General features: G+C 39.3%; 1 protein-coding gene across 1 annotated transcript in view; it reads left to right on the top strand.

Moving 5' to 3' along the window:
- The first annotated feature begins 772 nt into the window (after nucleotides 1-772).
- Nucleotides 773-15,221, top strand: part of LOC118766129 (putative uncharacterized protein DDB_G0277255) — a 71,254-nt gene continuing 56,805 nt past the window's right edge. Inside the window, exon 1 of the mRNA XM_036509413.1 lies at nucleotides 773-857. The gene's annotated coding sequence lies outside the window, so the exon portion shown is untranslated. The remainder of the gene's footprint in view (nucleotides 858-15,221) is intronic.

Here is a 15,221-nt window from a genome sequence, read left to right as displayed (position 1 = left end):
AAGCATGATGCTGATGATGCTGATGATGCTGGTGGTGGTGATGATGATGATGATGATGATGGTGATGGTGGTGGTGGTGGTAGTGGTTTTGCTGTGAGCTAGTGATGATAATAAATTCCTCAGAAGAATCGTTATGGGACATATCTTTTTGATTAGATTACTACAAGTGACAGGTTTCTTAATTAGGCTTCATTAAATCTTTGTACATCTTCATTACGAGTTGCCTCGAGAAAACAACCTGGAAATCAGTAGTTTGGTGTCCTTCCCACTCGACCATCACCCACAGTACCTCTTGTGTTAATAACTTCCCTTTAATTACCCCAAGCTTCACAATTAATATGTACAAATACAGTAAGAAGCAGCTTTCGTGTCTTTCCCAAGGCTGTATACATTGTTATTGACTCTATTCTCATTGCAAACTGGGTCCTAACTGAGTTAACCCTTTCGTTACTGCATTTATTCTTTCAATTATTTTAAATATAACAAAGAATTTAATAAAATAACTTCGTTATCATTAAGCTAGTGTTAGGAACATAAATTGTGACTACGGTTTGGTGAAAGATTTTAATTCAAAACTTATGAAAACAAGACATTTGTACTGAGAGCCAGAGCCGGTTTCAGCCGGGTTGGTATCAAAAGGGTTTTAAGAGAATTCTTTTCATTGAGAAAATATTGTTAAAAATCATCTGTTACCAATGAATGATATGGGGAGCATGAATAACAACAACAAGACTGGTTTTATAACGCATGGTACAGTCAGAGGTTACTGAGAAATTATAGATTCATCCTGTCTCATGACTAGAATGTATAGAAAGAAGGAAACAATGATAAATGATTTGATCATTTTGATAAGATAAGTAAGCGTTTTACCCACCAAGGCCATTAGACTACATCTCTGTAGTACAATGTAACCGATAAGCATTAACACAAAAAACACATACATATACATATACATGCATGCACATGTACACATGCATTCATGTACATGCTTATGTACATGAACTCTCATATTCACACTCGTGCACACACACATGTGCATATTCACATTCACATGCTTACAATCACTCTCTCTCTCTCTCTCTCTCTCTCGCTCCTGCTCATATACACAAATACACACATTCATGTGCTCACATTCTCACACACACAGAGGTACACGTAGAGTCTTTCTCCACCCCCTTTTACTCTCCTCCTTAACTCTCTTTTCTCCTTCTCCTCCTCCTCCTCCTACCCCCCCTCCTGCTCTCTCTTATTTGAACATACAAAGTACAGATGAGGTAATGGATACTTGTGGTTGTAGTCGAACACTACACTTGATACATGCCTCTTAATATGTCCAGCTCCTACACTGACTTAGCCTTTAATTTCTCAAACATTGTTAAAAATTAATATATAGGTGCAGGCTGTGTGGTAAGAAGATTGCTTACCAACCACATGGTTCTAGGTTCAGTCCCACTGCGTGGCACCTTGGGCAAGTATCTTCTACTATAGCCTCGGGCCAACCAAAGCCTTGTGAGTGTATTTGGTTGACGGAAACTGAAAGAAGCCCATCATATATATGTATATATATGTATGTATGTATGTATGTATGTATGTATGTATGTATGTGTATATATGTTTGTGTGTCTGTGTTTGTCCCCCCAACATCGCTTGACAACCAATGCTGGTGTGTTTATGTCCCCATAACTTAGCAGTTCGACAAAAGAGAATGACAGAATAAGTACTAGGATTACAATAACTAAGTCCTAGGGTCGATTTACTCGACTATAGGTGGTGCTCCAGCATGGCCTCAGTCAAATAACTGAAACAAGTAAAAGAATAAAAGAAAGAATGATATATTATCTTGGACCCATGGTGGTATGATATTTACTGGTGGAATATGATGCATTGACCTTGAATCTTATTAGGCACACCTTGCATCTAACACGCACACACACACACACACACACACACATATTATGTTAGAACATTTAGTTATTTTCCAAACACCAATTTAATAATTAAAAAAGAAGTTAACTATTTTATTAAACCTTCCAAATTCTTAGTTATTTTCAAAATTACTCAAAACCTCTTAGTGGTACATTTCACAAGACACAGGGTCGCGAATGGGTTAAAATCAGACCACTATTTCATATGAAGTAAAGTGCAATTCTTGTCTTTTTAGATGGGAAAACAATACAAACAAGGAAAACTATGAAAGATATGTAAAGAGAATGTTTTAGGATTAAAACATTTAGATTTTTAAAAAACGCTGAAGCTGAAGAAATAATGAGATACTTAAATTCAACCTTTTCTAAATGAATAATAATAATAATAACAATAATAATGATAATGATAACAGATTGCCAAGGAAGGTAGCTTTTTATTATTATTTTATTTTGAAATGTTTTAGATCTCTGATTTCTGGCTGAAAGTTCAACAGTTCAAATTCTGAAAATTATATAAAATTTTACCATGATCAAGGTATATCATTCTACTAGCATATCATAAAATTATTTCCTACTTAATTTTGCATGTCTGTTGTTAACATTGGAAAGAATAATCTTAGTTTCAATATTCCATACACATAGTAGGACTTCTCAAATATAGCTTGCATGAATTTAGAAAAAATATAGAATAGGCGCAGGCGTGGCTGTGTGGTAAGAGAGGCTTGTTTACCAACCACATGGTTCCAGGTTCAGTCCACTGCATGGCACCTTGGGCAAGTGTCTTCCACTATAGCCTCGGGCCAACCAAAACCTTCTCAGTGGATTTGGTAGATGGAAACTGAAAGAAGCCTGTCATATATAATGGTACAAGGTACCAGAAGGGAGGCTGGGCGGCAGGTATACATCGCCAAGAGCGAAGCGGAAAAGAAGAAGTTTGTCCAGAGATGTGAGGACCAAAGAACTGAGGTATTTTGGATTGCAAGACAGTGTGTGAGAGAAAATTGTGATGTCACAGGAGAGAAATGTGTTTGAATGGATGATGGTGCACTTGCTTTTAGTGATTCTGAAAAGAAAGAGGCTTGGAGAAGCCATTATGAAAGACTGTTGAATGTGGAGAATGATTGGGAGGAGGAGAGCCTGCCAAATGTTGACCCAGTAGAGGGACCAGCTATCCCAATAGACAGCTCTCTAGTAGATAAAGCAATTAAGGGTATGAAGCCAGGAAAAGCCCCTGGTCCATCAGGAATCACTGCTGAGATGCTTAAAGCATCTGGTGGTGTGGGCTATGGCCTAGTCACCCGCATTGTAAACCAGGTAGTACATAATGGAGTCATACCCAATGACTGGCATAGCAGCACCATAGTCAACTGCTACAAGGGTAAAGGTGATGCTCTAGATAGAAATAACTACAGGGGTATTAAACTGCTGGATCAGGTGATGAAGGTCACAGAGAGGATCATAGTCCATCTCATTAGGGAGAGAGTCTGCTTAGATGAGATGCAGTTTGGTTTTGTTCCTGGTAGAAGCACCACTGATGCCATATTCCTGGTTCGACAACTGCTGGAGAAATACCTAGCTAAAGATAAACCCCTCTACTTAGCTTTTGTGGACTTGGAGAAAGCCTTTGACAGGGTCTCCCGATCCCTTATCTGGTGGGCAATGCGGAAACTGGAGATTGACGAATGGTTGATAAGGGCTGTATAGGCCCTATACAGAGAGGCCATTAGTAAGGTTAGGATTGGCAACGAGTATAGTGAAGAATTCCGGGTAGAAGTAGGGGTCCATCAAGGTTCAGCCTTTAGTCCCCTTCTATTCATCATAGTCCTCCAGGCAATATCAGAGGAATTCAAGACGGGTTGCCCCTGGGAGCTCCTCTGTGCTGACGACCTGGCCCTCATAGCAGAATCACTACTGGAACTAGAAAAGAAATTTCGGGTGTGGAAGCTAGGTTTAGAATCAAAAGGCCTTAGAGTAAATGTAGCAAAGACCAAAGTTATAGTAAGCAGAAAGGCAAACTCATCACACACACCCCCTCAGGTAGGTAGCCCTGCTAGATCTGTAGAAAAGGTGTAGGTAGAAACTCCTCCATAAAATATACCCAGTGTAAGCTATGGACGTATAAGAGGTGCAGCAACATCAAAGAACGACCCTTCATCAATTGTCAGCTGTCTATCTACTCCTCATTTTAAGCATTCAATGACAATATGAGTCTTCTAAGACAATTACTTCTATAACTTTCAAAATGAATTTTGGATTTTATGGAATGTCAAAGTTGGGAACAAAAGCAGGACAGTGGAGACATACAAGGAAACCAAACAAAAACAAACATGGAGGGTCTTCTTCCAGCGTTCACTATTTTTCCCCTCATTCTGGTCTAACAATCCTCCATGTTTGTTTCCATTCAGTTTCCCTGTATGTCTCCACTCACCTGCTTTTGTTTCCAACTTTGACCCTCCATAAAGTCCAAAATTTATTTTGGAAGTTATGGAAGCAACTGTCTTCAAAGACTCATATTGTCGTTCAAATGCTAGAAAAGAGGAGTAGATAGACAGCCGACAACTGATGAAGGGTTGTTCTTTGCGTTACTTGTCGTGTTTACAATTATTTTTTCTCTCGTTGCTTGTATATTTAACTCACTTGTTGTCGTACTTCATGTTGTTTACATCCTGTACCTATATATGCATATGTATATATATAATATATATATGGAAAAAGATGTGTGGCATTCGATCATATAATAATATAAATAATATATAAATATATGCATATATACATACATATATGTACATACCTACATCTATATGTATATATACATGCATATAATGGGTACAGGACATCAAAACAATGTTGAACATTTCGTTTCTCATTGTGTTCAACATTTTTTTGATGTCCTGTACCCATATATGCATGTATATATACATATAGTTGTAGGTATGTACATGCATATATGTATATATGCATGTATGTATATATGCATATTTTTATATATTATTTATATTATTATATAATATATATATATACATACATATATATATATATATATATATATATATATATATATATATATATATATATATATATATACATACATATATATATATATCATCATCATCATCATCATCGTTTAACATCCGCTTTCCGCGCTAGCATGGGTTGGACGGTTCAACCGGGGTCTGGGAAGCCAGGGGCTGCACCAGGCTCCAGTCTGATCTGGCAGTGTTTCTACAGCTGGATACCCTTCCTAACGCCAACCACTCCGCGAGTGTAGTGGGTGCTTTTTACGTGCCACCTACACGTGCCACCTGCATGTGCCACCTGCACATATTATTATTTAATTGAACGCCATGCATCCATTTCCAAGTATGTATGTATATATATATATATGAAACAAGATATATTGTTTGGTTTATATCAAGTTTTATATGAAAACAATTTAGTATTAAACTAGATTCAAAATATCTTATACACAAACACACACATGCACATACGCACTCACAAGTGCATACATACATACTTACATATAAATTTGAGAAGGTGTGTAATTAATACAGGATATAAATATCGTGAATGCAACACCTTAGCCACTAGGCCATGCGCCTTCATATATGTGTGTGTGTGTGTGTGTGTTATTGAGGTTGTGTAGTTTTGTCTTCCACCACCATGATTTTACAGCCAGTGTCATTTATATCCCAGTAATTTAGTGGATTAACAAAAGAGGCTGCTACATCAAGAACCAAACTTCAGAAGAAAATTAAGTCCTGGGTTCAAAGAGCTAAACACTTCAAGGTGGTGTCCTAACATGGCTGCAGTCCAATCATCATCATCATCATCGTTTAACGTCCGTTCTCCATGCTAGCATGGGTTGGACGGTTCGACCGGGGATCTGGGAAGCCAGAAGGCTGCACCAGGCTCCGGTCTTATCTGGCAATGTTTCTACAGCTGGATGCCCTTCCTAACGCCAACCACTCCGTGAGTGTAGTGGGTGCTTTTTACGTGCCACCTGCACTGGTGCCAGGCGAGGCTGGCATCGGCCACGGTCGGATTGGTGCATTTTACGTGCCACCTGCACGGAAGCCAGTCGAGGTGGCACTGGCTTCGGCCACGATTCGGATGGAGCTTTTTACATGCCACCGACACGGAAGCCAGTCGAGGCGGCGCTGGCATCGGCCACGATTCGGATAGTGCTTTTTACGTATCTCCAGTCCAGGGGTCCTGGCATCTGCCGGGTGCCAGTCATAGGATTGGTTCAATTTCGATTCCGATTTCAATGACTGTGACAAAAGATTAAAGACAAAAGATATTGATGATATAGAGGTTAAATGGTTAATGTTATGAAAAAAAATGAACAGGCACTGGAGTGGCTGTGTGGTAAGTAGCTTGCTTACCAACCACATGGTTCCAGGTTCAGTTCCACTCAATGGCACTTTGGGCAAGTGTCTTCTATTATAGCCTCGGGCTGACCAAAGCTTTGTGAGTGGATTTGGTAGAGGGAAATTGAAAGAAGCCTGTTGTATATATGTGTGTGTGTGTGTGTGTGTTTGTTTGTCCGCCCATCATCGCTTGACAACTGATGCTGGTGTGTTCACCTCACTGTAACTTAGCATTTCAGCAGAAGAGACCGATAGAATAAGTACTTTTTGTAAGCCTAGTAATTATTCTATAAGTATATTACTTATAGAATAAGTACTAGGCTTACAAAAAGTAGGTCCTGGGGTCGATTTGTTCTACTAGAAGCAGTGTCCCAGCATGGCCTGCAGTCAAATGACTGAAACAAATAAAAAAATAAAAGAATAAAGCACAAAAACAGAAAAAAGAAACAACAACAAAAATTAAATACTTGGCCCTTCTAAAGTATCTAACAATATAGCCTTTATCTATTTTACAAACTATTATCAAGGTACACAAAAACTAAGGGAAACTACAATTAAATGTCATGCACACCCACACATACCATCATTCTTGATATACATGTGACTTTCAATAAACTCTGTCCCATAAAAATGACAAGTTCTCTGACAAGTGATCTTTCATAAAAGGTCAGCAGTCTGCTTGGCTGTGCTTGGAACAGATGTTTGAGTGGAGACTCATTGACAACAATTATTTCTCTTCTATTTGGACATCTTTTTAGTTAAAGGCTCTCACTCTACTTACAAGTTCGCTGTCTGCTTTATCTGTCTTGCCTGTCTTGCCTGCCTTCTCTGTCAGCCTGTCTATGTCTGTCTTGTCTGTGTCTGTCTTTTCTGTTTGTCTGTCTTGCCAGTTTGTCTGGCTGTCTGTTTGGCTGCCGGCTTGTCTGCCTGCTTGTCTGTCTGTCTGTCTGTTTGTCTGTCTGTCTGTCTGTCTGTTTGTCTGTCTCTCTCTCTTTCTCTCTGTCTCTCTCTCTCTGTCTCTCTCTCACTCTGTCTCTCTGTCTGTCTCTCTCTTTCCCCTCCCCTCCATCCTCTTCGTCTGTCAGTCTCCCTATCTCTCTCTCTCTCTCTCTTCCCTTCCATCAACTCTCTTTCTTACTCCTGCTCCTCATTCTTCTTTATCCTCTCTCTCCTTCCCTCCATCCACTCTCCTCCTCATCCTCCTCTGCTTCCTCCTCCTCTACTTCCTCCTCCTCTGCTTCCTCCTCTCTGCTTCCTCCTCCTCTGCTTCCTCCTCTCCTCCTCCTCCTCCTCCTCCACCCTCTCTCATTCTCTCTACGATTCTATTTCTCTCCTTTCCCCTACCTCTTTCACATTCTGTGCTTCTTCATCTAAATATTTTCTACTTTTATCTCCGGATGCTTCTGTTTTCATAAATAAATATGTACAGTGAAGTCATATACAATAATATTTAATAAACATATCTACTCTCTCTCTCTCTCTCTCACTCTCTCTCTCTCTCTCTCTATATATATATATATATATATATATATATATATATATATATCACGTGATCACGTGACCGACCAGACCATCAGATGTTGTTACACATCGCTGGTCACAATGCGTTCACATTGTTTTAGCCTTCGAATGACGCCACCCCGCTGGCTAAGCGAGCAGGCCATATATATATATAATATATATAAAAAAAAAATCTGTTTTATATATATATATATATATATCTATATATATATATATAATATATATATATATATATAAAACAGATTCTATACATAAAAAAATCGGGGCTCAAAATGGAGGTCCATCACTTTACCTTTCCTTACAACCTGCTGAAGTCATGGAGAGTAGTATTTGTTATAGGAAACAAACAAGATTATGACAAACATGATGAAAATGGTAGAAAGGTTGACAGTTGGATGTTAACAGCTTGAGTATCACAATAGTTTTGAATAACTGTGTAGAAGTCATCATATAATATACTTAATAAACATATTTAGTCTTATTGTGTTAATAATTAAGTTATTAATTATTATATGTGAAGGCATGTAGTGTAGTGGTTAGGGTATTGCACTCACAATTGCCAGATTATGGGTTCGATTCGCAGAGCAGGTGGCATGTTGTACTCTTGAGCAAAACACTTTACTTCACATTGCTCTAGTGTTGTATGGGGACCAGCATGCCAAAGAATAGACCCAGCGTTTTCTCTACATATTATTAAAGGTAACTAAAAGAGGATGACATAGGATTTGCACTCTGACCTCATAAAAACCCTCACCAGCAACAACTACTCAAACAGAACCATGGGTTGGAGCAGTGGCTCTTAACCCTTTTTCTATATATGGACCCCTTTGATTTCTATTTTTTCTTAGGTGGACCCTCATAGCCATTCAATATTCAAAAAAATCCTGTTGTGTTTTTATAATTAAATAGGCACAGGAGTGGCTGTGTGGTAAGTAGCTTGCTTACCAACCACATGGTCTGGGTTCAGTCCCACTGCATGGCACCTTGGGCAAGTGTCTTCTACTATAGCCTTGGGCCGACCAAAGCCTTGTGAGTGGATTTGGTAGACGGAAACTGGAAGAAGCCTGTCATATATCTCCCTCTATATATATATGTATGTGTGTGTATATGTTTGTCCCCCCCAACATCACTTGACAATCGATGTTGGTGTGTTTATGTCCCCATAACTTAGCAGTTCAGCAAAAGAGACCAATAGAATAAGTACTAGGCTTACAAAGAATAAGCTCTGGGGTCGATCAGCTTGACTAAAGGCGGTGCTCCAGAATGGCCACAGTCAAATGACCGAAACAAATAAAAGAATAAATATTATTAGGAATTGTATTGTAGAAGTATAGCCATTTTATTACATATAAATTTTAACAACATAATGTTACGTCCCCTCAACCCCTAAGGGTCATATGGACCCGTGTTGGGAACCACTAGGTTGAGAAGTTGTCACCTGAGTGGTGCAAAGGCACCACCCACCAAGAGTAGGGAATCACCAACAAATGGTGAATGCAGTGACATGCTGTTACAGTGCATGCTCCCCTGCTGTTGCTGCTGCTACTGCTGTTGCTGCTGCTGCTGCTACTACTACTACTACTACTACTACTACTACTACTACTACTACTACTACCAAAACCACCACCACCACCACCACCACCACTACTACTGCTACTGCTGTCACATTTAATTTCCAGAAGTATTAAAAAGTTAATTCAATGTAATTACCTGATGTGGAAATTATCACATTAATCAATGACTAATGATATAATCATTACTCCACTCAGCTTTTTATGTTCTGAGTTTGAATTCTGCCAAGGTTGACTTAGCCTTTCATCCTTTCAGGGTCAGTCAAATAAGTACCAGTCAAGTACTGGGATCGATGAAGTTGACTTACCCACTCCCTTCAAAATTGCTGGCCTTGTGCCAAAATAAGAAAGAATATTATTCTAATAATTTTGTCAAATATTGATATCTTAAAAGCATTCAGTTATCCTTGTATGTGCAATGCCCTGTCCCCACTCCTCTCTCCCCTTTCCCTGACACGTGGAGCATTACCCCCCACCCCGTGGCTATGGTACTAAATAACTGCTGTACTTACCTGAGACTAGTATCAGTCCATATTACAGTCCATCCCCTCTAAAACGGTCCCACCCTGTGTCTTGGAACTACTTTCATTCCTCATCATCCCTGCCTATACCATTTCAACCAATCACCATTTTTCTGTGCCTTCAGCCACTGCTCTCTCTCCCTCTCTCCCTTTCTCTCTCTCTCTCTCCTCATTCACTCTCTCTCTCTCTCTCTCCTCTGCTATCATTCTCAATGCCCTCCCATATCTGCCATCATAATCCATCTACTAAAGTCCCTTATGTATCCCTATATCTCTCTCTCCACTGCCCCTACACCTACTACTTTTTCGATTCTCCTTCCTGATCCAATTCTTCATCTCCCATTTCATCTCTCCACATAATGAAATTTTCCATCATCTCCTTCCACCTACCCCACTTCTTTATCACTCACTATATCAACCTCTCCTCCCATCTGTTCTACTCCCCACTCACACTCTTAGGAAAGCAACCACTGCCTCATCCCTTCCCATGGTCCATCGGCTGTGTCCTTTCCTATGCTCTCCTTGTTCCTTGAGAATTTGCTCTTGTACCCCAACACTACCTTCCTCTTATCTCTTTCAGCTATGTACCTCCTCTATAGCAAAACACCTGTGCTTGTCCCTCCATCATACTTTTACCCTTTCAACCCTTGGCATACAGTTACCAACCACTACCTTTCCCTCCCAAATACTTCCTCTTAATAAGGAGCTTCTTTCTGTTTCCTTCCTCTCTCTTCTTTTCTGGCTTGCAAATTATTTACTCTTTTACTTGTTTCAGTCATTTGACTGTGTCCATGCTGGAGCACCGCCTTTAGTCAAGCAAATCGACCCCAGGACTTATTCTTTGTAAGCATAGTACTTATTCTATCAGTTTCTTTTTGCCAAGCCGCTAAGTTATGGAGACGTAACCACACCAGCATCAGTTGTCAAGCGATGTGGGGGGGGGGGAACAAACACAGACACACAAACACACACACACACACAAACATATATATATATATACATATATACGACAGGCTTCTTTCAGTTTCTGTCTACCAAATTCACTCACAAGTCTTTGGTCAGCTCAAGGCGATAGTAGAAGACACTTGCCCAAGATGCAATGCAACAGGACTGAATCTGGAACCATGTGGTTGGTAAGCAAGCTACTTACCACACAGCCACTCCTACGCCTATAGCCACTCCTACTTCGTTTGTGTTAGTGGCACAAAAAACAAGCAAACAAAAAAAAGCACACAATACACTCTGTAAAGTGTTTGGTCTTAGGAAAGGTATCCAGCTGTAGGAACCGTACCTATGATGACATTGGAGCTCAATACAGTCCTGCAGCTTGTTGGTCCCCTGTCAAACTGTCCTGCCCATGCTAACACGAAAATCAGACATTAAATAATAATAATGATGATGAACATGACGTCGAGGAGTGAGACATCTCTGGATGCTGGATATGTTTTGGTTTTATCAGACCACCTCAAGAAGGAATAGATTTCACTATGACTTGCTGAAGTAGGAAAACAAAAAGCAAAGTAGAAATACATTAAAAAAAATTGTGTATTTTAGATGTATGATTATGCATGTTTATACGTCAGTAAATGAATTGTGTGTATATTAGTATGTGTACATATGTAAAAATGCATATATAAGTACATGTATGTATGTATGTATGTATGTATGTATGTATGTATGTATCTATCTATCTATCTATCTATATCTATCTATCTATCTATCTATCTATCTATCTATCTATCTATCTACCTACCTACCTATCTATCTATCTATCTATCTATCTATCTATCTATCTATCTATCTATTTACCTATCTGTCTGTCTGTCTGTCTATCTAGCTATCTATTTACCTATCTATCTCTCTGTCTATCTGTCTGTCTGTCTATCTAGCTATCTATTTACCTATCTATCTATCTATCTGTCTGTCTGTCTGTCTGTCTGTCTGTCTGTCTGTCTGTCTGTCTGTCTGTCTGTCTGGCTGTCTGTCTGTCTGTCTGTCTGTCTGTCTGTCTGTCTATCTATCTATCTTTTTATCTCTGCATCTATCAATCTGTCTGACTGTCTATGTTTATCTGTCTACTTGTCTATTTATCTGTCTGTTTGTATGTATTCACGTGTATATGTACGTATATATGCATGTATGTATAGCTGTCTTCCCACCTTACACCCATCTACTGCATAACATTGTCTGCTTCTTAAACCCTCTGGTACTTTAAGTCTACTAAGTGATTGGAACTCCCCCAATTCTAAGCTGACTACTTATGTCAGCAAATATGCTTTACCTCTGACTCATCAGAAAACACCTTTCCTTGGTATGTACCTCAATACCCATTACACAACCAAAGCTCTTCCCACCCACCTCAGTCAGAATAGTTCACTAATAGTCTCACAACGAACACAGCATACTTATTCTGTAAAAGCGTTAACACATTGATAATAAAATATGCAGTATGAACATAAATACATTTCTCAACCTCTCGACCCCGTGGTTCCAGGTTCAATCCTAATGTGTTGTACTTTGGGCAAGCGGCTTCTTTCATATCTGGATGAAATTACTCAGTGTCACTTGAAAGGCATTCCCTACTAATACAACATATGCTGTCTGACCACCAGGAAGTAAGAAGATTCCTTCTTTTCTGAATTGTGTCTGAGTTATTTTGGTCCAAAGCCAAAATTATCTCTAGTAAATTTTCAGCTTCCTCTTACTTACCGTTCTCAATGAATGTAGCTGGGAAGTATTACGCCTCTTGATAAATCCATCACAACTGCTACCCACTCCACTTCCTAACTTCACTCAACACACTCACTTCCTAAATCACCATGTGCATACTGCTGCCAAGTATGAAAACTATTCTGGTCTCCTCTGCCAAACAAGGGTGATTAGTCCTGACAGCTTTTTTTTTTCAACATCCTCAAACAATATACTCTCAAGCTTGCCTTCCTGTCATCTTCAAACTCTTCAATATATTTATAAGAATCTGACTCAGAAAATACTAGTACAACTTCCATTGATACAGAATTATCGAAGACATGTCGTTCTCTGAAGATCCTATGTCGTTCTTTGAAGATCCTATGTCGTTCTCTGAAGATCCTATGTCGCTTCTCTGAAGATCCTATGTCGTTCTCTGAAGATCCTATGTCGTTCTCTGAAGATCCTATGTCGTTCTCTGAAGATCCTATGTCGCTTCTCTGAAGATCCTATGTCGTTCTCTGAAGATCCTATGTCGTTCTCTGAAGATCCTATGTCGTTCTCTGAAGATCCTATGTCATTCTCTGAAGATCCTATGTCGTTCTCTGAAGATCCTATGTTGTTCTCTGAAGATCCTATGTCGTTCTCTGAAGATCCTATGTCGTTCTCTGAAGATCCTATGTCGTTCTTTGAAGATCCTATGTCGTTCTCTGAAGATCCTATGTCGTTCTCTGAAGATCTTATGTCATTCTCTGAAGATCTCTTCTCCTAAAGAGCTTCAACAAAGGAAATGTTGTTATCCTTAATATCAACAAAGCATTTAAGTTAAAGTTTAACTTTAGTATGAAAGCCTTCTGGTGAAGTTGTCCACTGATGAGCATAATCTGTCTTCTATCTTTCAAATTAAATGTTTTCTCTCAGACTCCACAATTTCTATGTTTGCTCTAACCTAGTGTGTCTCATATGGCCACCTGCAAAGACTGTAGACTAGCAAGAAACTTACTATGATTACTAAATTAAGATGGTTTACAACTTTCTAACTTTTTAAATTTGTCCAATACCATGGCGAAGAAAGAAAAATTACAAAGATGCAGGGTGCAAAGTCTATTCTCTCTTCCTATTGATAAAGAGAGGACATATGACAAAAATATTCCACTAATATTTGGTGGGGTGGCCGTATCTGTCAATTTGAGGACCACTGCTCCAAGTGTTCGATCAGTTCTTGTGTGAGTGTAAATTTCAAAATTTTAACATGTCCCCTACAGTCTACCTTCTTCTTCAATTATGTTTTCTTATTTCTTTATTGCCCACAGTGGGGGCTAAACATAGAAAGGACAAACAAGGAGACAAAGGGATTAAGTCGTTTATATTGACCCCAGTGCGTAACTGGTAATTAATTTATCGACCCTGAAAGGATGAAAGGCAAAGTCGACCTTGGCAGAATTTGAACTCGGAACATAATGGCAGACAAAATACCTATTTCTTTACTACCCACAAGGGGCTAAACATAGAGGGGACAAACAAGGACAGACATAGATATTAAGTCGATTACATCCCCCCCCCCCAGTGTGTAACTGGTACTTAATTTATCAACCCCGAAAGGATGAAAGGCAAAGTCAACCTAGGCGGAATTTGAACTCAGAACGTAACGGCAGACGAAATACTGCTAAGCATTTCGCCCAGCGTGCTAACATTTCTACCAGCCCGCCGCCTTCAATTATGTTTCCTATTAATGACTTTCTCTACATTACTTCAAACTAACCACACAGAGGATGCCATCCTTCATTCTTCCTTTACTTTCTGCTCATATATATCAACTACTTGGAAACTAGATATTTCACACTAGAATGCCCTACTCTAGGAACAGAAACCTTGAAAACATCCTATAAAAGGAACTTGTCAACTCAGTTTCTTGAACTGTTCCTCCTTACTCCTGAGGGACATTGGCTATATCAACCTCACTGGTCCTTAGAAGGCTAGTGTGGGTTCTTTCAGACCAAACCGAAAAGAATACATAAATTTCAACAACTAAAAAAGTAATCTGTATGTAGTAATTCAAACTGCTAGAAATAGCTGTCAAATCTCTTTTTTAATCACATACTACTATCTTAAACCTGTGAGCAGAGGCATTCCAGTAATGAGCTGCCTGCCATTTTTTTTTACTAAGCTAGTATATCTAGAACCATGAAGGCACATGGCTTAATGGTTAGGGTATTTACGGTTGTGAATACCCTAACTGAACACATGGTCATGAGTTCAATTCCCAGCAATGCATTGTGTCAATGAGCAAGACACTTTATTTCACGTTGCTTCAGTCCACTCTTCTGGCAAAAACGATTAGTACCATAGTACCTGTATTTCAACTGGCCAGCCTTGTTCCACCCTATGCTACGCTGAATCTCCTTGAGAATTACATTAAGAGTATGCGTACTTTATTTTATTTTATTTTATCAAATTTGCCATAGTGGCTGTGTGGTAAGTAGCTTGTTTACCAACCACATGGTTTTGGGTTCAGTCCCACTGTGTGACACCTTGGGCAATTGTCTTCTACTATAGCCTCGGGCCAACCAAAGCCTTGTGAGTGGATTTGGTAGACGGAAACTGAAAGAAGCCCGTCATATATAT

The sequence above is a fragment of the Octopus sinensis genome, linkage group LG14 (assembly GCF_006345805.1).
Source record: "Octopus sinensis linkage group LG14, ASM634580v1, whole genome shotgun sequence".
Taxonomy (NCBI): domain Eukaryota; kingdom Metazoa; phylum Mollusca; class Cephalopoda; order Octopoda; family Octopodidae; genus Octopus; species Octopus sinensis.
Note: the sequence above shows the minus strand (reverse complement) of the source record. Positions and strands in the feature narration are given on the sequence as shown.